This window comes from Apium graveolens, chromosome 11 (assembly GCF_009905375.1).
Source record: "Apium graveolens cultivar Ventura chromosome 11, ASM990537v1, whole genome shotgun sequence".
Classification (NCBI taxonomy): Eukaryota; Viridiplantae; Streptophyta; class Magnoliopsida; order Apiales; family Apiaceae; genus Apium; species Apium graveolens.
Genome location: NC_133657.1, coordinates 99569669 through 99583465, shown reverse-complemented (window position 1 = coordinate 99583465; position 13797 = coordinate 99569669). Strand labels below are relative to the sequence as shown.

At 37.9% G+C, this 13797-nt stretch overlaps 1 non-coding gene and 1 pseudogene across 1 annotated transcript; both read right to left on the bottom strand.

Moving 5' to 3' along the window:
• Positions 1 to 725: 725 nt before the first annotated feature.
• On the bottom strand, positions 726 to 832 carry LOC141699483 (small nucleolar RNA R71). The gene has a single exon (XR_012565944.1). It is a non-coding gene; the product is annotated as a small nucleolar RNA R71 (small nucleolar RNA).
• An 8546-nt stretch (positions 833 to 9378) lies between these two features.
• LOC141695730 (uncharacterized) lies at positions 9379 to 13000 on the bottom strand (annotated as a pseudogene).
• Between the last annotated feature and the right edge of the window lie 797 nt (positions 13001 to 13797).

Below are 13797 nucleotides of genomic sequence, written 5' to 3'. Positions count from 1 at the left end.
AAAAGTATATATGTATATATATACTGAATATTTTGCGACTTGGTCGCGTTAAGATATCAACTTGGTTCACTTCTTCTTGACCAAGACTTTAATGAGTACTATGAGAATGCTCATATATTGTTAATTAGTATACATATTAATTCGATGGGCTTGTTGTTCACCCTTGCTTTCTTCTTTCATCACACAACATCAGATAGACAAGATGAACATGACCAAGTTCCCAATTCGCAAGCGGATAGGAAACGTTCCGCAGTTTCCTATAGGCGTTGATGTCGCTGTAGCTGAGGTAGGAACTACCAATAGGCTAGGCTTTCAACTTTTGATGTACCAGACTTATGTATCTGTATCAATTGTAATAATGGCAAAGAAATGTAAATTTACTCAGAAACCCATTTAAGGTGTAATGGCATATAATTGTGGAATAAAATGACTCGTGTTATTTTTGGATATTCATCTCTGAGACTATAACTTGTGGTGTGTGTGTTTATTGTGGGGTCACAGTATAGAGTAGTTGATTGTTTATTAAGATCGGGTGTTATTACGGGAAATGGAACTTTTGACAACCCGGATCCCCGACCCCGGATTTAGGGGTGTTACATTTCCCATTCTCTTTGCGGGATAAAGCTAAGTGCTGGTTATATTCTCTACCACCAGGGTCTATCACTAAATGGGAGGATCTTGCTCAAAAGTTCTTAACTAAATTCTTTCATATGGCGAAGACTGCGGCAATCAGAAATGCACTTAGTCAATTTACTCAAAAATCTGGAGAATCTTTATGTGAGGCTTGGGATCGCTACAAGGAGATACTTAGAAAGTGTCCTCACCATGGGATGCCTGACTGGATGATCATTAACTACTTCTATAATGGTTTGGGTGCTACTTCTAGACCCATGCTCGATGCAACATCAGGAGGAGCATTATGGGCTAAAAGCTATGATGAAGCTTATGAATTGATTGAACTGATGGCTGCGAATAAATACCAGAATCCTACTCAGAGACTATCTCAGGGCAAGGTAGCAGGAATTCTGGAGTTAGATGCAGCTACTGCTATAACTGCTCAACTTAAGGCTTTGACGATGAAGGTGAATTCTTTGGCTAATTATGGGGTTAATCAGATCACTAGTGTTTGTGAGCTTTGTGCTGGAGCCCATGAGACGGAGCAGTGTGCTATTTCTAGTGAATCAGCTCATTTCGTGAGAAACTTTCAAAGGTCACGGCAGCCTGTGCCAGCCACCTATCATCCTAACAACCACAATCATCCTAACTTTAGTTGGAGCAACACTCAGAACGCGGTTCAGCAGCCTTATCAGCAGTATCCAGCAAAGCAGTACAATCCCCTGGTTTTCAGCAACCATAATATACACCAAGGCAATAACTCCAGCTACAACAGTCTAATGAAAAATCTGAATTGGAGGAGTTGATGCTCATGCGCAAGAGCCAAGCGGTTTCTATCAAGACCTTGGAAAATCAAATTGGACATATTGCCAATGCCTTGCTAAAACGTCAACCTGGTACACTCCCTAGTGATACTGAAGTGCCAGGAAAGAGGGAAGCTAAGGAGCAGGTAAAGGCAATTACATGGAGGTCTGGGAAGGTTGCAAATCCCGAACACTCTCAAGTTTCGGATGAAGAAGATATAGCTGAAGAAGAAGTACAGAAGGAAGCAGAAGTTGAACCAAGGATACTATTGAACACACTCCTCCTGAGGGCAATATAGTGGAGAAATATATCTATCTTCCACCTCCCTTTCCTAAGGGCTGCAGAAGAAAAAGCTGGATAAGCAGTTTGAGAAGTTTCTGGAGGTGTTCAAGAAACTTCATATCAATATACCTATTGTTGAAGCTCTTGAACAAATGCCTAGTTATACAAAGTTTATGAAATGTATTCTCTTTCGGAAGGTGAAGCTTGACGACTTAGAGACCGTTGCTCTCACAGAGGAATGCAGTGTTGTGCTACAACAGAAGTTGCCTCCGAAGCTTAAAGATCCTGGAAGCTTCACTATTCCTTGCACCATTGGAAAAATATCATTTGACAAATGCTTATGTGACTTGGGAGCTAGCATCAATCTGATGCCTTTGTCAATCTTCAAGAAGTTAGACTTACCTGATCCAAAGCTGACTTATATGACCTTGCAGTTGGCTGATCGTTCTATTACATATCCACGAGGCATTGTTGAGGATGTCTTGGTCAAGGTGGATAAACTCATCTTTCCTGCTAATTTTATAATTCTTGATTTAGAGGAGGATAAGAAGATTCCCATAATCTTGGGAAGGCCATTCTTGGCTACTGGCCGAACCTTGATTGATGTGCAGAAGGGTGAGCTTACCATGCGAGTGCTAGATCAGGATGTAACTTTTAATGTGTTCAATGCCATGAAATTCCCTACGAAAAATGAGGAGTGCTTAAAGGTAGAGTTAATCCATTATATGGTTACTTCAGAACTTGATCAATTGCTAAGGTCAGATGCCTTATAAAAGGCCTTATTGGGGAATTCAGATAGTGAAGATGATGAGGGTGATGAGAAATTGTAATATCTGAATGCTTCTCCCAGGAAGCGGAAGATGGATATGCCTTTTGAATCGCTTGGAATGGAGGAGCTGAACAAATCTCCAAAGCGCCTCAAGCCATCTATTATGTAAGCTCCTACACTTGAGCTTAAACCGTTGTCTGAACATTTAAGGTATGCTTTTTTAGGTGATGCATCTACTTTGCCTGTGATTATTGCATCTGACCTTTCAGGTAGTGAAGAGGAAAAAGTCTGAAGAATTCTGAGGGAGTTCAATTCGGCAATTGGATGAATTATAATAGATATCTAGGGAATCAGCCCTTCTTATTGCATGCATAAAATTCTGCTAGAGGAAGGTAGCAAGCCTAATGTTGAGCAACATAGATGACTTAATTCGATCATGAAAGAAGTGATGAAGAAGGAAATTCTCAAGTGGCTGGATGCAGGGATCATCTATCCCATTTCTGATAATTCTTGGGTGAGTCCAGTTCAGTGTGTGCCGAAGAAAGGATGTATCACGGTTGTAGCTAATGAGAAGAATGAGCTCATTCCTACTCGGACAGTCACGGGGTGAAGAGTTTGCATGGACTACATGAAGCTGAACAAGGCCACGATAAAGGATCACTTCCCTCTTCCTTTTATTGATCAGATGCTTGATAGACTAGCTGGGCATGAGTACTTTTTTCTTCTGGATGGCTATTCGGGCTATAATCAGATTTGCATCGCTCCTAAAGGATCGGGAAAAATACTACTTTCACTTGTCCATTTGGTACTTTCGCCTTCAGAAGAAATTCTTTTGGTTTGTGTGGAGCGTCTGCCATATTTCAGAGATGCATGATGGCTATATTCTCTGACATGATTGGTCAGAATGTGGAGGTGTTTATGGACGATTTCTCTGTGTTTAGTGATTCTTTTGATGAGTGCTTGTAAAATCTTGGCGACGTTCTTAAAAGTTATGTTGAGACCAATCTAGTTCTCAACTTAGAGAAATGTCACTTTATGGTGTGACAGGGCATTATTCTTGGTCACAAGGTCTCTAGTAAAGGTCTTGAGGTGGACAAAGCCAAGGTGGGGGTCATTGAAAATCTTCCTCCACGAATTTTTGTTAAGGGAGTTCGCAGCTTTCTTGGTCATGCGGGTTTCTATATGCGGTTCATCAAGGATTTTTCTAAAATCTCTAAACCCTCGTGCAATCTTCTAGAGAAGGATGTCCCGTTCAAGTTTGATGACGAGTGCCTAGCTGCTTTTGAGTTCTTGAAGAAGAGTTTGATCACGGCACCTGTCATAACTGCACATGACTGGAATGAACCTTTTGAGATGATGTGCGATACAAGTGACTACGTAGTTGGAGCATTTCTTGGGCAGAGAAAGAACAACATATTTCATGTGGTCTACTATGCTAGTAAGACCCTCAATGGTGCTTAACTGAATTATACTACTACGGAGATAGAACTTTTGGCCATTGTTTATGGTTTTGAGAAGTTTCGATCTTATTTGCTTGGGATAAAGGTGACAGTTTTCACTGATCACGCTGCGATTCGATATCTCGCCTCGATGAAGGAATCGAAGCCTAGATTGATTAGATGGGTTCTTTTGCTTCAGGAATTTAAATTAGAGATCAAGGACAGAAAAGGTACTGAGAATCAAGTCGCTGATCATCTCTCACGGTTGGAAGACCCAAGTGCAACTTTACAAGATAAGACATTAATAAATGAGTCTTTTCCCGATGAACAGCTGTTTGGGGGTGCAAGAGGAATGACCGTGGTTTACAGACATTGTGAACTACCTTGTGAGTAATATCATGCCTCCAGACTTGTCGTACGCTCAAAGAAAGAAGTTTCTTCATGAGGTGAAGTGGTACATGTGAGATGAGCCATATTTGTTTAGTCAAGGAGCTGACGAAATCATCAAAAGATGTATTCCGTACAGCAAAACAGGGGGAATCTTGTGAGACTGTCATTCGACTGTTTATGGAGGCCACTATGGTGGAGAGAAGACAACAGCTCGTGTCCTTCAAGCGGGATTTTTCTGGCCTACATTGTTTAAGGATGTGCATCACTTTGTTTTAAAGTATGATCGATGCTAGCGTGTGGGTAATATGTCTAAGAAGGATGAGATGCCTCTTAATGTGCTTCTCAAGGATGAGGTCTTCGATGTTTGGGGAATCGACTTTATGGGGCCGTTTATCTTATCTTGAAATAATCAGTTTATCTTGTTGCTACTAGAAATTTGTCGATAGACATCGCTTATTAGCCGATGTCTATTTAAAATCCAAGCGATGTCTTTGCATGCGATGAGAAAGGTAGGTGCATTACACATCGCTTATTTGCCGATGTCTATACACAGTTTAGACATCATTTTTCTTAACAATGTGATGTATTTTTCATCAATGTATACCTTCACTATGGTTTCAGTTATTCATTCATATGTCATGTATATCATTTTAAACTTATCACATATAAAGTAATATGATACATTAACATCGAAAAACTTGTTAAACTGATGTGTAACTTAACATATTACATCAGTCTTTTATCAGAAACGATGTCGTACCTTTCTTTTTTTAATGGAACCGATGTCTTTGTGTGTGTTTAACATCAGTTCTTACAAAATGTGATATCTATTATATTGTTTTACATCAGTCATTTCTTGTGAGCTGATATATGTGCCTGCTTATAACATCAGTTTATTGAATGAAATGTCTTATTTGACTATATTTTACATCAGTTATTTTGTTCATGAAGTGATGTTTGTTTATTTTTTTTATTCATGAATCCCCTGTTTCAATCAAATGCCCAACACCCAAACAAGAGTCATCCAAAAACATACCAACTGCCATTTTACCATTCCAAAACTAACCAAACCAAAACAAACGCAAAAACAAACATACATTCATTGATTTACCATAGATTATACCATTTACGTACATATATCCACCACCAACCAAACTTCATAATCCAAACAAACTACATAACTGCAATAGCAAGTACTAGACATCCACCATCGATCATTTACATAGTTCATCCCAAACAGAAATTTACCAACTAAAGTTCCCCCATTATATTTATCAACAAAAACCACTAGTAGCTCTTACAAATTCTTACAAATTCAGTCTACATAAAGGAGCTGCAGATTAGGCCTTTTTATAAGAAGGACTCGATATGGCTAAGAGTCTCACATCGAACCTCGTCCAGCTCAGCCTTGGCAACAGTCACCTTTCGATTCTTTTTCGACCACTGAAAAGTGTAACACACAGGAATTAGTAACAATGAATTCTACCACAAATTATATGTACACCAGTTATATCAAGAATGAATTAAGCAAAAAAATATACCTTTTTGATAAATGTCATTTCATTATCCATGGCAATTTCTTTCATATACCACATAACAACATAGCCGCATTCAGTTCCACCGGGCTGTTTGGGGCATCCCTATTTAATTCAAAAAACTCAGACCAATTAATAAGTAAATTAATGCCCCTATCTAACCGAAAAAACTCTGACTAATAAGTAAATTAATGCCCCTGGTTCTTACGGTAACATATCTGATAGTCGGTGCTTTATTTCCCCTTCCGGCCTAAATATTGAACGCAATCACAGCCCTGTCATCTTAGCAGTATCAATAACACAAATTGATTGATATCTCAATAATGAAAATAATCACTCGAAATTAGATGCAAATACCTTGATATTGCTTTTTCCAACTCGGGATAGGTAGTTGAACGAGGCAGAGGAGTGAGTATGAAAACCTCGCCTGCCCAAATCACAACCAATATACAATGGCAGCTATTTTTTATAAATATTTATAATAAACAGAATTAATATCAGAATCATATCATTTTGAATTTCATGCTTATAAATAAATAAATAAAGCGATTTATAATAAATCTGAAGACATTTTTTATGTACTTACTTGCTATTATGTGGCATAAAAAAGAGACGATCAGGATTACCCTCTTTAAATCGACTAACCAAATTATCTTCAAAATTGTTGTTCAAGGTAAACGAGACTCCGGGATCACAGAAAGCAAATTGCTCCAAATTTTCATTTTCACAAACCATGCAATGCAAGTATCTGCATTGCAAATAAAATGAAATTATAAAAAAAACAAGAATATAAATGCAGAAATTATCAACAAGAAGACAAGACAATAATTAAAAAATTTATACTACTCACGCCATGTATGCAGAAATTGCTGCTTGGCCAATCATTTTAAACTCAAGCAAAGCAATTATGTTTTCATGCAAAATGAAAATTCTTTTCTCAACACCAAACACCTCCGCATCGCACGGGATTTGAATGGAGTTTCCAGTGGACTTCATGAATATCGTTGCATGTTTATACAACAACCGAAAGCGCTTCGGAACATTTTTATTGATTTCCATATTCTCAAATAAGGACTGAACCTTATGCAAATCAGTTAAAGGATCCTTCCCTTTCCTTTTACTTTTCTGAAAATATTATCAAATTTATTAAAACAAATATAGAGTTAATATAATAGTGCGAGATCCAATAAAACATAGATGTAAAAATATATACCGCGGTAGCAGGGGTATCTGGGAATATGATTAAGTCGCGGGGCCATGAGACGTAGGAGCCAACAGCCTGCTCTACTGTTTCAATCTCACCGACTACCGGAACAGGAATCTTGGCTTGTCCTTGGATTGGCCCATCCACTGAGACACGAGCACAACCAGGCTGCATTGACAATCCGTGAATAGATTTGTTCATGTCATCATCGTCAAACAACAAGCCAAATGCCACCTTATTTTCTATTGTGCCCACAGCCAACTCACATTTTCGTGGACCAGCCTACACACATATATATATTTAACGAGTAACTATGACGAATGCTTGAATAATGTTGAGCTAAATTAAATAAATGTGCTTGTTATTTTACCTTGTTCTCTGGTGGAAAAGGATCCATTTGATCATCAACTATTTGAGCATCACAACTTGCTTTTTCCGAAACCAGAGGAGATGAAATATTTGCTTTACTGAGTAAGCCCTTCAGTTCAGCCAACTCCTGCCTTGTCTTCTCCATTTCCTTTGCCATCTCTTGCTTGGCCTTCTCCAACTCTGCATCCCTCTCACAATCCCGGGCCAATAGCTCAGCTTTGGTTATTCTACTTCTTTTTCCATTTGGTAAATTAAAGAAAATTGATGGGCTAACAAAGCCTCCAACTCCTCGAACCCTCCCCGAATGTTCGGGAGTTTGCAAGGCCGTAGTTAACACATCTTGACTCCCAGAAGGAATGAATTCCCCCTTACTTTGCAGCTCCAGTAAATTCTCCTGTCATGAGAATGTTAACATATAAATCAGAACTGAATGAACCTCCTCATAAAAATAATAAAATTAGAACTGAATTGAATTGCATTAAAAAAATTAACGTTGCTTGTTAAATACTCACAATTCTTTTCCCTATTTCAGCTAGCTCTGGATCAACCTCCTCATCATCAAGTTTTCCCTTACGAGCCTTGTGCCACATAAGAGCCCGATCAGGTTCTTCATCGAGAGCCAAGGTTCCTTTCTTTTGCTGATTAAAATCAAAAAATATTAAAACAACAATATATGTAGAATGCAACTATTTAAGTTCAATGCTTAAACAGAGGTTACCTCTTCTTCTAACAATCCAACATAACCCTTTTTAGATGTGCGGTGAGGATATTTTCGATTGCTCACCCGCTCCATTTATTTTTCACTAAGTGACTACAACAAACATTTTAAATAATATTAACATGCTATTTTTCCTAAAATATTTGTAATACATAAAAATATCAGTTCACAACATAAATAAAACACAGATATAAACACACGATCGATCTCTTTCGCGTATACCTTCCATGTCGAGGTAGTCCTTTCAGCAACAAAATTTTTCCAAGCCTCCTTACCAACAAAAGCATACTTCACTGGAGGCTTTCATAGTTTCTTCTTCTGTCCAAGATACGGCTTAACATAATCCCTTGTTAAATTTGCTTTAAAATTTCTCCACTTTGCTCCTGCAGACCTGATCAGCCCCTTCTAAAGTTGCTTGGGGACTTTAAATGTCTCCTGAAACCAATGTTATGCTCTACATGAGTACAAGAAAATGCAAAATTTACAAAGTGCATAAGAAATTGCTTATTTATATACCTTCACATTGATCCATATTTTCTCCTTTAGTTCATGGGGTACCTTTGACCAGTTAGGATAATCAATCAGAATCATCGTCCTAGCCAACATTCCGGTGTAGGACTGTAGACTGTGCCTTGCATTCCCAACTGGAACTCCATGTGCATTGCACGATACCTTTGTTTTCTTGCCCTGCGCCTTCCTCACCACCACTTTGTGCATAGCGGAAACCCCTCGGGCAGATCCATACCTTTTCTTTGTAATTTCGGAAGTAGTGACTGTTGCCTTCGTGTCTTCCATAGAATCCACATTTTCATCTTGAGGTTCTGTTTCCGGCTCCAAGCTTTTATCAACCTCCTCATCTGACTTGTCTTGTACTTTAGATATTTGTTTTTTATTTGCCATTTATCTTTTTTCAATCTGAAAATGAAACATATATTTCATTAGTCACAAGCATATATAAATAGTTATAAACAGTCATAACTAAACTAGTGAAGTATGCATACATAAACAGTTATAAACAGTTATAAACAGTCAGACACGATGACTATATGCATTCATAAACAGTCATAAACATACGAAAATTCAAATAATATCATTAGGCATAAACAATGCTAAACAGTTACAAAAAAGGAGATACATGACTGCAAATAATATTGTCACTTCTTAACCCAAGTGCCCTTAATATTTTCTCTAATATTTTTTACAACATCTTCACCGACATCACATATAGGAATTTGGCAGCAGAATGGGGGATTTTACATGGTTGTGTCTCCTAAATCATCGTCGTTATACACATCTTGGTTGTCTCGAGTTGTAGAGGTTAATACAACGGACCACTTGGCATCCACCGGATCTTCAATATAATAAACTTGCTTTACTTGATCCATAGACACATATTTATCTCTCTTGTGGCCTTGTCGACTTAGATCGACAAGTGTGAACCCAAGATCATCCACCTTAATTCCCTTGTCATTATCTGCCCAATTACATAAAAATAAAGGGGCTTTGAATGTATGATAATCTAGCTCCCATATTTCTAAGATAACACCGTAAAATGTCAAGTCACTTTCTACAGGGTTCAAATCTTTAGCGCTAGACACTTGGACAGTTTTAGCAACTAAAGACACTCCGCTGTTTTGAACAACCCTCACACTGTCTCGCTCTTTTGTAAAGTATCGGACCCCGTCTACTAGATAAGCTTCGTAAGTCAAAACTGAAAATGATGGTTTTCCGGCTATCCATCTTATTGTCTCTGAAACTCCTCCAGGATTCTCCTCCATTTCCCTACTAACCTACACATTTTCAGAAACAAAATACTTCTAAATTCCATATTACTACAGAGCAAATAAATTAGGCACAAATGAAACTATAAAAATACTAACTTTTTCTAGAAACCAATCGGCAAAAAGGCGATTGTGCTTTCTCAAGATCCAATGAACACTTTTCTTTTTTTCTTGATGGATTCCCTCTAGATACTCCTTATGCATTCTAACAGAAATTATACAATCATTAACTAGCCAGTAAATATATAATTTATATATTAATTGAACAGCCACAAAATTAATAAATTCTTACAAAATATATGATTGTACTTCAATGTTGTTTAGAAGAACATGTAAATGACCTTCATCCCGCTCTTTTTCATCGATTGATTTCATTGTCACAACAGATAATGGACCACTTAACTTGCCTTCATCTTTACGAAGACCAGCAGTGGTGCAAGCTTGCTTGACAAACTCTTGGCAGAATTCTACTGATTCTTCTCCCAGATAGCATTCAGCTATACAGCCTTCGGGGTAATAACGGTTGCGTACGTAACTCTTCAACACCTTATTAAACCTCTCAAATGCATACATCCATCTATAAAATACCGGCCCACATAACCGTAATTCCCGAACCAAGTGCACTATGAGATGTATCATTATATCAAAAAATGATGCAGGAAAGATTTTTTCCAACTCACACAAAGTTACTATTACATCTGATTGCAATTTATCTAGTTTCGATACGTAGACCAGCAGTGGTGCAAGCTTGCTTGACAAACTCTTGGCAGAATTCTACTGATTCTTCTCCCAGATAGCATTCAGCTATACAGCCTTCGGGGTAATAACGGTTGCGTACGTAACTCTTCAACACCTTATTAAACCTCTCAAATGCATACATCCATCTATAAAATACCGGCCCACATAACCGTAATTCCCGAACCAAGTGCACTATGAGATGTATCATTATATCAAAAAATGATGCAGGAAAGATTTTTTCCAACTCACACAAAGTTACTATTACATCTGATTGCAATTTATCTAGTTTCGATACGTCTACAACTTTGCTGCACAAAGCATTAAAAAAGAAACACAACCTAATTATGGTGACCCTGACTTTGTTTGGAAGTACCGCACGAATTGCAATAGGAAGCAGTTGTTGGAGTAAGATGTGGCAGTCGTGGGACTTCATCCCAAACATCTTTAATTCTTCCATGGAAACGCAGTTTTTAATGTTTGACGCGTGTCCATAAGGAAGTTTCATGTGCATTAACGATGACAACATTTTCTTTTTTTCTGCCTTGGACAAATTAAAAATCGAAGGGGGTAAGTAGGTTTTTTTTTCTCCTTTTTGTGGAGCTAGATCATCCCTAACCCCCATGTCAATCATGTCAAGACGAGAAGCTTCACTATCTTTAGACTTAGATTTCATATTTAGTAGTGTGCCGATCAAGCTATCACACACGTTCTTCTCGACGTGCATGACATCTAAACAATGACGGACATGGTGAAACTTCCAATATTCTAATTCGAAAAAAACCGACTTTTTCTTCCATGGAAAATCAACCTCCTTTGACTTCCTTACTTCCTTCCCAAACTGAAATTTAATTTTATCTTGCTGCAATAAAACCTCTTCTCCAGACAGAGGTTGACGTGCCTGCCCTAATTCTTGTTGTCCATTAAAAGCGGCCTTTTTCTTCCTATATGGATGATTCCTAGCCAAGTAACGCCGATGGCCTTGGTAACACATCTTCCTGCTATGGCTTAAATACTTGGCAACTGTATCATCAGCGCATACTGGACAACACATATAACCTTTATTAACGCATCCGGACAGATTTCCATATGCAGGAAAGTCATTTATTGTCCACAATAAAATTGCTTTTAAAGTGAAATATGACTTGGTGTATGCATCATAAACATTTGGTTCACCTTCTTCCCACAACTTCTTTAAATCATCGATTAAAGGCTGTAAATATACGTCAACGTCATTGCCAGGCTCATGTGGACCGGAAACTAAAATTGTTAGCATCATAAATTTCCTCTTCATACATAACCACGGAGGAAGATTATAAGTCACTAATACTATTGGCCAACAAGAGTATCTATTGGTTAGACCGTTAGTATGTGGGTTTATACCATCTGCAGACAACGCCAAACGAATATTTCATGCATCACTACCGAAGGCAGGCCACCTATAGTCGATATTTCTCCAAGAAGGAGAGTCGGCTGGATGCCGCATCTTTCCGTCTTCTATTCGCTGCTTTGAGTGCCAGGTCATTAGTTCAGATGTAGAAGGAGATTTAAACATCCGTTTGAATCTCGGTATAATTAGAAAATACCACATTACTTTAGCAGGAACATTAATCCTTATTTTACCATCTTTTCCGAACTTCCAGCGAGATAAACGACACTTAGGACACTCAAAAGCATCAACGTTTAACCCCCGATACAGTATGCAATTGTTTGGACATGAGTGATATTTTATGTATTCTAGGCCCAAGTCGGATAAGGTTTTCTTGGCTTCATATGCATTAGGTGGCATCACATTGTCCTTAGGAAGGAAAGAGCCAATGGTAGACAGCAAATCGTTAAAGGCACTATCACTAATTCCGAACCTAGCTTTCCAATTGTACAATTTTAGTATCGACTTCAACTTGGTACATTCACTACCCTCATACAAAGGTTGTTCAGCATCAGCCACAAATCTTCTAAACTGATATGACTCATTATTGTACTCACTCGAATTATATGCAGCATCACAAACATTGACTGTTTCTGATGCAAGGCCAGGGGAAGGTATCGGTGCGCGGGCAGACGTAGGTGCAGGGGCAGGCGTAGATGCAGGGGTCGGAGCATTTCTATTAACTGATGACCTACTTGCAGACCCTTGTGTATGCCAAATCCAATCAAGGTACCCCAGACTAAAACCATTTTCATATAAATGTCCCCTGATAATCTTAACTGCAAATTTTTTGAAGTTAGCACATCTTTTACAGGGGCAGGGGATTCTTTTAGGATCACTAGCATTTTCCTCGGCAAATATCAAAAACTCTTCAACCCCGATTTCATAGTCAAGTGTGTCTCTATCTTTGAAAATCCAAGAATTGTCCATGCTATTCTCAAACTACCTGATTGTCAAATAACATATTAATTTACTATATACTATAGTACATTTACTACCTAGTATAATCAATATAAAACTCCTATATTCACTCATAAACCATGCTATTTACAACGACAAGCCCCAAACACAAATATATTTACAAACTACACAAACACAAATATATACAAGCACTTGTTATTACATGTAAATTCGTATTTTAACTTCACAGGGTCTATAAAACATAAAAAATACAAAAATTTCTAAGAGGACAATTTGCAAACAGTTTTAGACAAATAACTACACATACAACTACACATGCAACAACTACACATTTTAATTTCACATGCATACATACAACTACACAAATGTATACATGCAGCCCAAACAAATATAAATAGATATGTAAAGAAGAATATACCTAACAAAGCAAGCTCTAAAATCCCAAAAAACTAACTCCGAAGCCCAAAATCCAACTTAACTCCAAGCTCCGAGCTTTAAGCTTTAACAAACCCTTAGCTCTAAGATTTAAGCTCCAACAAACTCTACTCCTCACCTTAAACTTCAATGAACACACTTCACTCCTTAATCTTCAAATCTGTCACAAAAATTGAAACAAATTAGAAAAAAGAACATTTGAAAGTAAGAGATGAGTTGAAGAAATTGAGAGCTTTAATTGGAGATTGAAAGTCTAATCGGAAATTGAATACATTTGAGAGTTCTAGGTTTAGCTATGAGCAGTCGAGAGAAAGGGGGAATGAGGTGGGTGTTTTGTCTGAAAATGCAAAACCCGTTTTGTTTTGTAATTT